At 36.7% G+C, this 10,556-nt stretch overlaps 1 long non-coding RNA gene across 1 annotated transcript; it reads left to right on the top strand.

The window, feature by feature from the left end:
- Positions 1-3,446: 3,446 nt before the first annotated feature.
- LOC130458405 (uncharacterized) lies at positions 3,447-10,324 on the top strand. Its single transcript, XR_008917715.1, has 2 exons — positions 3,447-4,299; positions 8,199-10,324. It is a non-coding gene; the product is annotated as an uncharacterized LOC130458405 (long non-coding RNA).
- Positions 10,325-10,556: the final 232 nt, after the last annotated feature.

The raw sequence follows: 10,556 nt of genomic DNA on the forward strand, positions 1-10,556 counted from the left end.
TGACATCCATCAAAACTATGTTGGGCATTACTCAGAATCAACATCCAGAATGACAGAGGTAATAGTTTCACTCTATATCCTGCTGTTGTCAGAATGTGGTATTCCATTTTGTTTTCAAAGTTATCTTCACAAACTGGGGCTTGTTCAGAGGAGAGCATTCAAGAGAACTTGCTATAGAAGTATTTGTCAATGAAACTGAAGACATTAAAGTGGAGAGTATAAAATTTAAGGATGTTACTGTCCAGCAGTAGACATTTATATGAGTGGGTCCTTGTGACCTGTGGAGGGAAGCCATGGACTGGAAAACAAGAGACAAAGTAAAAGATTATAGACACAGAGTAAAGAGACACAGACACAGAGTTTCTGGGAAAACAGCTTAAGCCAAACTCCTTCTTTGAGCAGGCACTCAAGGAGTACAGTTAAATGTAAATAGACCAGTAAAAGCTTATTTAATACGCAAAGCAAGAGAACAAATGTTGTCAAACAGGAGTACAAGATTTTTACAAGGATTTACAAGATTTTGTGGGTAAGGAAGTTGATTCCTAAAGTTGCTGAAAACTCAATTACCTATGTGAAACTTGTTTTCCTGGGTCATGCTACTTTGAACCTATTCATGGATCTTTCTGAGTCTTATCTCAATGACAGGATTTCTATTCTGCTAACTCAGAGAAAAGTTGTGAAACTTTTGTGTACTTTCAGACTGTCAGCCCTTTCTTCTCTGTAGGAAGCCTAAGAGTGACATACACCACAAGTAAAGAGAAGTTCACTTCCTTTGTTATATAATTTCATCCTTAAGCCAATCTTCTGATAGAAGGATTCAGTATAAATAAGTCCTGTGAATTATTAAATATATAGCCACAACAAGAAAAGGAGTCAGAGGCAGGATTTAGACAGAAAGCGTGCAAACTACAGGCTAACTACTTTATCCATATAAATGTCACCTTGACTCTTTTGAGTGGTTGTCATACAGAAAATGTTTATTCTCTTTCAGTTGAGAGCAGAACTTGAAGCAATGAGTGAAAGTTTCTAAAAGTTAGATTTTGACTTAGTGTGGGGAAAATTTTTTTCCTATAATTAGAGATGCACAGGAATGTAACAAACTGCCTAAACAATCTGTCAGTTACCCTTTCAGAATTTTTCATATAGAAGTTTAATGACTATTTGTAGGACATATTTTAGGCAATATTCTTTTTAAAAAATCCTTACCTTCTGTCTTAGAATCGATACAGTGTCTTGATTCCAAAGCAGAAGAGTGGTAAGGGCTAAGCAATGGGGGTTAAGTGATTTACCCAGAATTACATAGGTAGGAAGTGCCTGAGGCCAGATTTAAACTCAGGGTCTCCCATCTCTATGCCTGACTCTCAATACTCTGAACCATCTAGCTGCACCTTGTAGGCAATATTCTTTATCAGCTATGGATTGATTCTGAGTGGCTAATTTTCTATGTTTCTAGATGGTAGGGCATAATTATATGTATTACAAAAATTTTAGTTATTGAGAAATAGTATTCATAGTCTTGTCTCTTCTAAACATGGTGAATTTCTTCTAGTCTCTTCTAACTTGGTGAATTTAAAAGAGAAATTGGTTTAAAAATTACATTTCTAAGTAACACTTTTGAGGAACACAGCTATATATCTTTGTTTACTTGTATTTACTTTGAAAGGAAATATCTACCTGAGAGTGATTTTATTTCCAACCAAAGCTACACCAAGCACTAATAACTATATTTTTAGAGTTTTATTCTGAATAATTTTAGCTATGATGGATTGTATCCCATTTTTAGTAACTTTGAAATGAAGCCACCTTTTAAAGCTAACCCCCTTGTCATATTTTCAGACAATATTTCTCTACTTCAATGAATTCATCTTTTTCTCAATGTAGATAATTTCTTCTCCAGTATAGATTTCAACCCATCTCTTCCCCTTCAATCTGTGTGTTTCTTATCTAAATCCTACAAAGGTTCCAGTACCCCAAAGTACTGGACACTATTCTCTGATCTCTTGATCATAAGGGTATACCAATAGAGCATGTTGGTAGCACATTTTTTCATTCATTTTCATTTTTCCATGGGTGTATATGTTCTTTTACAATAATTCATCTCCTTGATTTCCTTTTTGCCTGTCTTCTTGCATAATTCTTTGGTAGCAGAATATTGTAACCTATATCTACTGGCCATGTGCTTCTATGCTGATTCTTTTTAGTGACCCCCTGAATAAAAATTCTAGATACTGTGCTATTCCATGACTAATAGCACCACCAGAAAACGTTTGATGTTAAAAAAATATGGACCTTTGTTTCAAGGAGAAGTTTGGGATTTTCAAAAGCACTATGCATCTTCCTAAATGTAAAGCAACCTGCCTTCTTCTTATTCAATTCTGGGTCAATCTAATTATTCTTCAATATACATCACACACACACACATACACACACACACACAAATAAAACATTAACTCTATGGGTTCTTCATTCACTTCATATCAGAAATGATTTTTTATTCACTTTGTTTTTCCTATTGCTCCAGTTAGACTGAAGTTTATTTTTCTCAGTTAGGTATTGGAATCCCTCTTTTATTTGACCTCTACTCTCAACATCCTTCATGTCCCTGTATCAAATTCTCCCCTTTCTCTTCATTTTGTTAAACCCTCCTGCTCAATTCCTTTCCTTCTCATCCACTTCATTTCCTTTTTGTCAGTTTCTTCAAGTTGCTTACATTCACCTGTATTAGCTCAGGTCTTCTCTTTGCTCAGCTTTTGAAGTTCTCCCAAATTTCCACTCCACAAATTCAATCTCTTTTCCCAATTCTAAAAGTATCTACCTCCTCTTCACAATTCCCTCTATTTCACCTTAAGTATTTCAGATGTTCTTTATCCTACTGTACCTTTTTGCACCAAAGCAGAAATGACTCACTCATCATCATTCCTAAACATCCATTTTTCTGTATGATATTCTATTTGTGGTTTATATGCTCTACCTAAATTTTCCATGAATGCTTCTCTACATTGTCTTTTGGATGAACCATGGTTTTCATTTTTCAAATAGTACTTCAATAGTACTTCAATATTTGCAAGCATTTAACATCTTTGGGAAAACAGTGGCACCAAAGAAATGGAATTTGGTGTTAGGGACCACTTTGGGATTTTTTGAAATATTGTACAATTTCCCAAATTCAATGCATTCTGTTTTTTTTCCTGGTTGATCAATTCTAGGGCTGGTTCATTATGTCTTTTCACTATTTCCCAAATCTTGAGTGATTTTTCCCCTTACCACCACTGACTAGATTCCATGACTTTCCTCAAAGATCATTTAAAAATTCTACCTTCTGCAGAAAGTCTTTCCTACTTTCTCTACCCTCTAAAATTCTTCAGTAATACTTTATCCTTTGTCTCTGTCACTCCCTTCTTGTATTTACTTATCAGAATTGGAGGCTCATTAGAGTATATCTGTAGTCGAGGAATACCTCCTCTTTTCTTTATTTGTGTTTGCCTAAGATAAAGTTGTGGACTTACTTATCTTTGCTTCAGACAAAGATAAGGATTGACACCTTCGCCCATCTTGGGACCAAGGATGGAATGTAAACAAGAAGGCTGCGGGATAAAATTTATGAAGGGCTAATTGCGATTAGGTGGGCGCCTATCCCCTCGTCTGTCCCCTTCCCCTTTGTTTGTATTTGCATTAACAGAAGAATGTAGGCTGACCTTCGAACACCTGCCTATCCCTTGATCAAGATTAGGGTTTCTGGAATGTAGAGTTGTACATTCCTGTAGGTTTTTTGTCTAAGTAGTCTTTACCTATAAAAGTTCTGTGTGAAGCAAATAAAATTGGCACTATTTCTCTCTTTTCATATAGTGTCCACCTCTTCTTTTGTTACTCTTCATTTTTCGTTACCCCAAACAGGATGTCACAGGACTGGCCGACCCTGTGGATGAGTCTTGTAAGCCATAGAATCTTACAAATGGCTGCCCGGACAGGGACTTTCATTCGTAACCCCGATTCCTTTGCTGGTCATAGGATGACGAAGAGTTAACAGCTTTTGCCCCAAGACTGCAGCTCGGATGGGCAGAAGAATCGAACAGAGAGAGTGCAGTATTTGTGGGCCTCCTCTGTTCCCCAACTTTTTCTCTCTCTTTCGCTTTTTAGTTTAAACTGTCCCCTATTAGGGACCCCCTTCCCCCCTTTCTTTTCTTTTCTTGGAACCCTTCCTTCAGTTTTCTTTGGAGAACCCCCGACGCTGTGTGCTGGTCATGCAGTTTCAATGCTATGGAGATCCCCTTGGTGGTGAGCATACGAGATACTCTAAGGGTGAGAGGGAAATTATATTTTTTCTTTAGAATGGATCCTAAAACACTGATTTTTTTTTCTCAAAGCATGCTTGTCACAATGTTGTGTGTTTCTGTTTTTTGTTGTCTTTGTCAAAGTCTCATCTCTATGTATTCTTAAATTGGACACACAAAAAGAAAGAATGTAAAATGGGATAGTTGCAAGATTGAACTTGTCTGTCAAAAATCCTCAGCAGAGGACAAAAGCAAATACCTGTTCAATGATTTTTTCCTCTTTCTTCCTTTGGATGGGCCCCCAAAGGAGCGAAAAAGAGAAAAATTCAGAGCAGAAAAAGGGAGATTTTTACTCCACAATTAGAGGATATTTTTCACTTAAGATTAATCCTATGGTTTGATGTAAGCAATTTGGGAGTATTGTTAATGATTTTGATATGATCTAAATTTAATTGCGTGCAACTATTTGTCAGTTAAATGTGAAATATTACTCAGATTTTATTGAGCACAACAAAACTCCTGGTTAGAAGTTTGTTTTATTAAATATTGCTATGCATCATGGTTTCAGTGAATTTGAGAATTGTCTAAATGTGGCTGATAGCCAGACTGACACAGAGAGGGAATATTTTATTCTATAAGGACAAAAAATTGCACTGGCTACTTTATATATGTAAAAGTCATCCTGTTGTTGAGAAGAACTTATTCTAGAAATTAAATTTGGGATTTTTTCAAATCAGATTTATTTTAATGCATGTGCTGTCAGGATTAGTAACAAGAAATCATATGACACACAAGAAGTTTAAGTAATCTGTTCATGGAATTTTATAATACTAGTATTAAGAATTTGGTATTTTGCAAGAGAGAATTTCTAAATGATGTTTTTGATCAAGGTTATATGAATTGTTTTTAAATGTGAAAAATGCATAGGAAGGAATTGGTAATCTAGAGATGAACATGTATGTATTCAGATACCAAATGCTGGAAATTAGTGATGCTGAGTGAATACAGAATATGTATGCATTTGTATTATGAAGAGAATTAAGTTTTCCACCTAAATAGGTTAAGGGTATATGATATACAAGCTGTATGTCCTTAACAAGACAAATTTAACCAGCCCTGAAATCAAGAGGGCTTGTCATGAAGATTGAATACAATTCCATATAGTGCCTTTCCTCTACTTACAATAATGGTAAAGAGGGGAAGCCAGAAGAAACAATGAAGTAGTCCCAATAAGAGAAAATAATTAATTGAAGTAGATAAAGGGGATTTATCCCTTCCTAAGTTTTTTTTAGGAAACAGACCCAGCCCCCTCCCCCTCAGGAGGTCAAACAGTTTTGGCAGGCTGGAAAAAAAAAAAAGACTCTAATTAGCTGAAGGATAAGAATTAGGAAGGTCAGGTAACAAAAGGAACTTCAGGAATATCAAAGAGGTCCGGCTGGAATGCCAGGTAACATATAGCTAACTAGGGATGTGATTAAGTAACTGTGAAAGTAACCAGCCTCTGAGGACAAACCTAAGGATCTCTGACCTCACATAACTATGTTTGTGATAAGGTTTGTTTGATTGTCAGATAAGAATCTTTATGTGAAAGGAAATAACTTTATATCTTATAACCTATCTATATAAGTTTATAATTGAATTTGGAGGTGTCTGGATTCGTTTTATGAAGTGTTCCTCTGCAATAAGAGTAATGAATAGAGATACTAACTGATATTCTTAAATTCTAGTATGAATTAGATATAACTGTAATAATGTTGATGGAATTTAATCAGGAATATAGCAATATTTTAGGCTAAACGAAAACTAAACTGTAGGTTTTATTCTACTTTAGACAGGTTTTGAGGAGTGCACGTAAATGCTTTGTACTTCAGTTTGGTTACACACTGAAACATTGCTAAAGGACTTAATCAAAGTTATTTGGGAGTTGTGGAGTTTAAACTAAAATCCACTGAGAGTAAATTATTATGAAAGAGGTTTGATAAATTCAATATTATAGTAAGCTCACTTGTTAAAGAAGGATGGGACAAGGCTGTTAAGTAATAAATCTAAATTGAGCCAAGGAGCCTTACGATAAATTGCTCAGAAGCTATTAACCCCTTCCTTGCACACAGGAAGGAGAAAGAAGTTCCACACTAATACTTATGAACTGAAATAGGGATCTCAAAGAGTTAACAACCTCTGTGTGATAGAACTTAAGATAAGTGTATTTTAATTGTAGATTCAGAGGTTTTAAGACACTCAAACAAACAAACTTTGCCAGGCCTGGTCTGACCAAGTAGCTTGTTTGAAGCTGTGAATTTTAGTGCAAACATTCCATGTCCAGAATGATAAGATTATTCAGCTAACAAGATGTAGCTTCAGCCCTTCATTCTGTAAGACTACACTTTCCTGCTCTGTACATCGTCCATTATATGGATGATATTCTTATCATGGCTGAAGATGAATCTCAAATAAGCAAGTGCTATCTATAGTCAATTGGAAATTACCTTGCAAAAATACCATTTAGCTATTACTCAAGAAAAGATTCACAAAACAAGTCCTGTACTCTATCTAGGGGCTCAGTTATAGGCAACATCTGTTATGCCTCAAAAATACAATTAAGAAAGGACTGCTTTTAATGATTATCAGAAATTGTTAGGTGATATCAATTGTGTCAGGCAATATTCATTTCTTACTACAACTGAATTACAACCTTTATTCAAAATACTGGAAGGGAGCTCTGACTTGAATTCCCCTGGAACTTTGACACCTGAGGCCTCTCTTGCTTTAGAAATAGTAGAAGATAACCATTATCAGCCTCAATTAGCTGTGAAAGTGACTATTTTTGCAACTTTAATGTTACCAACAGGTGCCTTAACTGAGAAACAAAGAGTCATTGAATAGTTACATCTAAAAAGCAAAATGGGAAAGGCTTTACAGAGTTATGACTGTCTTATGGCTCAATTAATATGGAAAGGCATAAAACATGTGGTCTCAGGTTTAGGATAGTATCCTCATGAAGTCCAGGTACCCATTGCTAAAGATATACTACAGAAATATTTAGTCTTTACTGTTAGCATACCCCATTGCTATTACCACCTACACTCCACAAGGCTTATTTTCTTTTTCGTCACAACATCCTATTTTTTTTCCTAATATTCTAAGAGATTGTCCGGTATCAGGACCTAATGTTTGTGTTGATGCAAATGCTAATTACAAGACAGGAGTATAGAAGGAAGGTAGTTCTCCTGTCATTTTTACCACTCCTTATTCTTCTACCCAACAAAATGAATTAACAGCTGTTTGACTAGCTTTTTGGTTATTTCAGGAACCTTTACTCTAAATAAAAAGTGTCCTAATTGTGTTCCAAACCACCCCCCCCAATGCATATTGCTGTGAATCCCAGAGGCTTAAATAGTACAAATGGATGTGACCCATGAACCGTCCTTTGGGCCACTTAAATATATCCATGTCACTGTGGATACTTATTCAGGATTTTTATGGGCTTCCTGCTTGATGGGAGAAAGAACTTCTCATGTTATTACTTTTGAGATGGCTGGTCCCCCCAGAACATTTAAAACAGATAATGGACCTGCTTATACTTCCAAACAATTTTTTCTTTTTTGCCACACTTGGGCTATTCACCTCACAGGTATCAGATCTTAAAAAACATTTCTTTTAAAACAAAAAGGGGGAGACAGCATCCCACGTCGATGATTGGCAATAGCTGTATATACTATAAATAATTTGATCTTTACTTCCAATAATATATCCAGAGATGAAAAATTTTTCTCTGCATTTTCTTATAAATGAAATTCAGGCACCACTCCTGTGCTCCCTGCCCCAGAACAAAAACTTGGCATATGGAAAGATGATAATCAAACTTGGCAAGAGGCAAGGACCACCCAGTGGTCCTGCAAGGTCGAGGTTCTGTTTGTGTCCCCACAGGTAAAGACAGAGTATGGCTCCCTCCCTGCTGAGTTCAAGAAATTGACCATAAAGAGAAGGACAAGGAGAGGACACAGGAAGCCTCACAAGGAGACTCGACAACATCTCCATAAGATACTGACTCTTCTGCTTCTGCTTCTGCTTCTATTCCAGACTTTAAGTGAAGCTACTGGAGTAAAGAGATGGTCTTTGGGGAATAACCACCTTGGGTAGAGTATGTCAGCATGGGACACGCTTTACCAGAAGTCATCTTATATACAAAAACTAACTGATATTCCTGGCATTTACCATTTTGAGAGACAAGCTAAGGACAACAATCAGGACAACAATTTGTTTGTGCCTTTCAATTGGACTGGACTAGTTGAGGCACCCCCAGTGTGCCTCGCAAGAGACCATCCTGCATGCCTGCCCCTCAGATCTCTGCAGGTGCATTATTATGGTCATCCTGACCTGTCAGACTCTTTCTGGATAGGACCTTATCGTGTAGATAAAAGGGAAAAATATGAAGATTATGGCCAACTGCAATATCTAGGTTGGCTAGGGGAATCTTGTGATAGTATTTGGGGACAAGAAAGACCTATTTGTCCATATGTGATGGGATATGAACAAAGAGACACTGTTAATATGTTTCTGCCCTTGCTGTCATATAGATCTAAAAGGGCATCATGTATTCATTGGAAAAATATGATTTGGATGTATTGGCATAACAACACAAGGTGTACTGGAAAGAAATTGGATTCTTATAAATTTCATGATTGTTTTATAGGATACAGCTCACCTTTGTGGGTGATGCCCCCAGAGCTAATTGGTTACATTTTGCTAATTTCATACAGATTTTGACTGATTATGGAAAGATAGCCCTGGCATTGGATAAAGTAAATATGTCTCATTATGTTAATGTTACTTATAATGGAAAAGTCCAAAATCCAGTAACTAGAAGTGTTACATTAGGCATTCAACGTAAACACTCAGGGGGGTGGTATCACTCACCGGCAGATAGAGCAATGGAATAATTGTCTCAACTAATCAGCCCTAAGAAAAGAAGATGTATTTCTTGCTTAGTTTTAGGAATTGTAGCTCTTATAGCCACTATAACAGCCACAACTGTCAGTAGTGTTTCACTAGCACAAAGTGTAGCTAATGTACGGACCCTGGAACATGATGCAGAATACTTATGTGGGCTAGCACAGAATGTGACCCAGGTTTTACACTTGCAGCAGGATATTAATACAAGGGTTTTTTTATGCTTTACAACAAATATCTAAAGATGTATTGTTATTAACCAATCAAGTAGAAATTTTAGCTATCAAGGGTAAATTAAGGTGTGATTATCGCTATTCAGCCTTTTGCCTTCTTCCTGTTAAAGCTAACATGTCTGATGCATTCGAAAAAATTAGAAGTGATTTACAAGGTCTTTGGTTAAAGAGTAACATCTCAGAGGACATCCAACAATTGAACCATATCATTGATGAGATGGATAACTCTTTAGCTGAGGACCTTCGCCCCGAACATATCGCTGATTCGTTATACAATTGGATCAAGTCAGGCCAAAGTTGGCTGTCTCCTTTGGCTCAAATGAGTATAACCATATTAACCTTCATATTGTTCATAGTTATCTTAGCGGTCCTTCTTCCCTGTCTGTTCCAAATCCTTTTGTCCAGCTTGGGAAAAATTGGCCGAATCTTGGCTCTCCACAGAAGTCTTTTGCAGAACAAATAGGGGGAATTGTAGTCGAGGAATACCTCCTCTTTTCTTTATTTGTGTTTGCCTAAGATAAAGTTGTGGACTTACTTATCTTTGCTTCAGACAAAGATAAGGATTGACACCTTCGCCCATCTTGGGACCAAGGATGGAATGTAAACAAGAAGGCTGCGGGATAAAATTTATGAAGGGCTAATTGCGATTAGGTGGGCGCCTATCCCCTCGTCTGTCCCCTTCCCCTTTGTTTGTATTTGCATTAACAGAAGAATGTAGGCTGACCTTCGAACACCTGCCTATCCCTTGATCAAGATTAGGGTTTCTGGAATGTAGAGTTGTACATTCCTGTAGGTTTTTTGTCTAAGTAGTCTTTACCTATAAAAGTTCTGTGTGAAGCAAATAAAATTGGCACTATTTCTCTCTTTTCATATAGTGTCCACCTCTTCTTTTGTTACTCTTCATTTTTCGTTACCCCAAACAGGATGTCACAGGACTGGCCGACCCTGTGGATGAGTCTTGTAAGCCATAGAATCTTACATATATCATCATGTCAAGTCACAGCAACTAGCATTTATCCCTGATACTGTGCTGATATAGGAATAAAAAGATAGACATAAAATAACCCTTGATCTTAAGGAGTTTACAGTTTAACATGGGAAA

Source organism: Monodelphis domestica, chromosome 3 (assembly GCF_027887165.1).
Source record: "Monodelphis domestica isolate mMonDom1 chromosome 3, mMonDom1.pri, whole genome shotgun sequence".
Lineage (NCBI taxonomy): Eukaryota > Metazoa > Chordata > Mammalia > Didelphimorphia > Didelphidae > Monodelphis > Monodelphis domestica.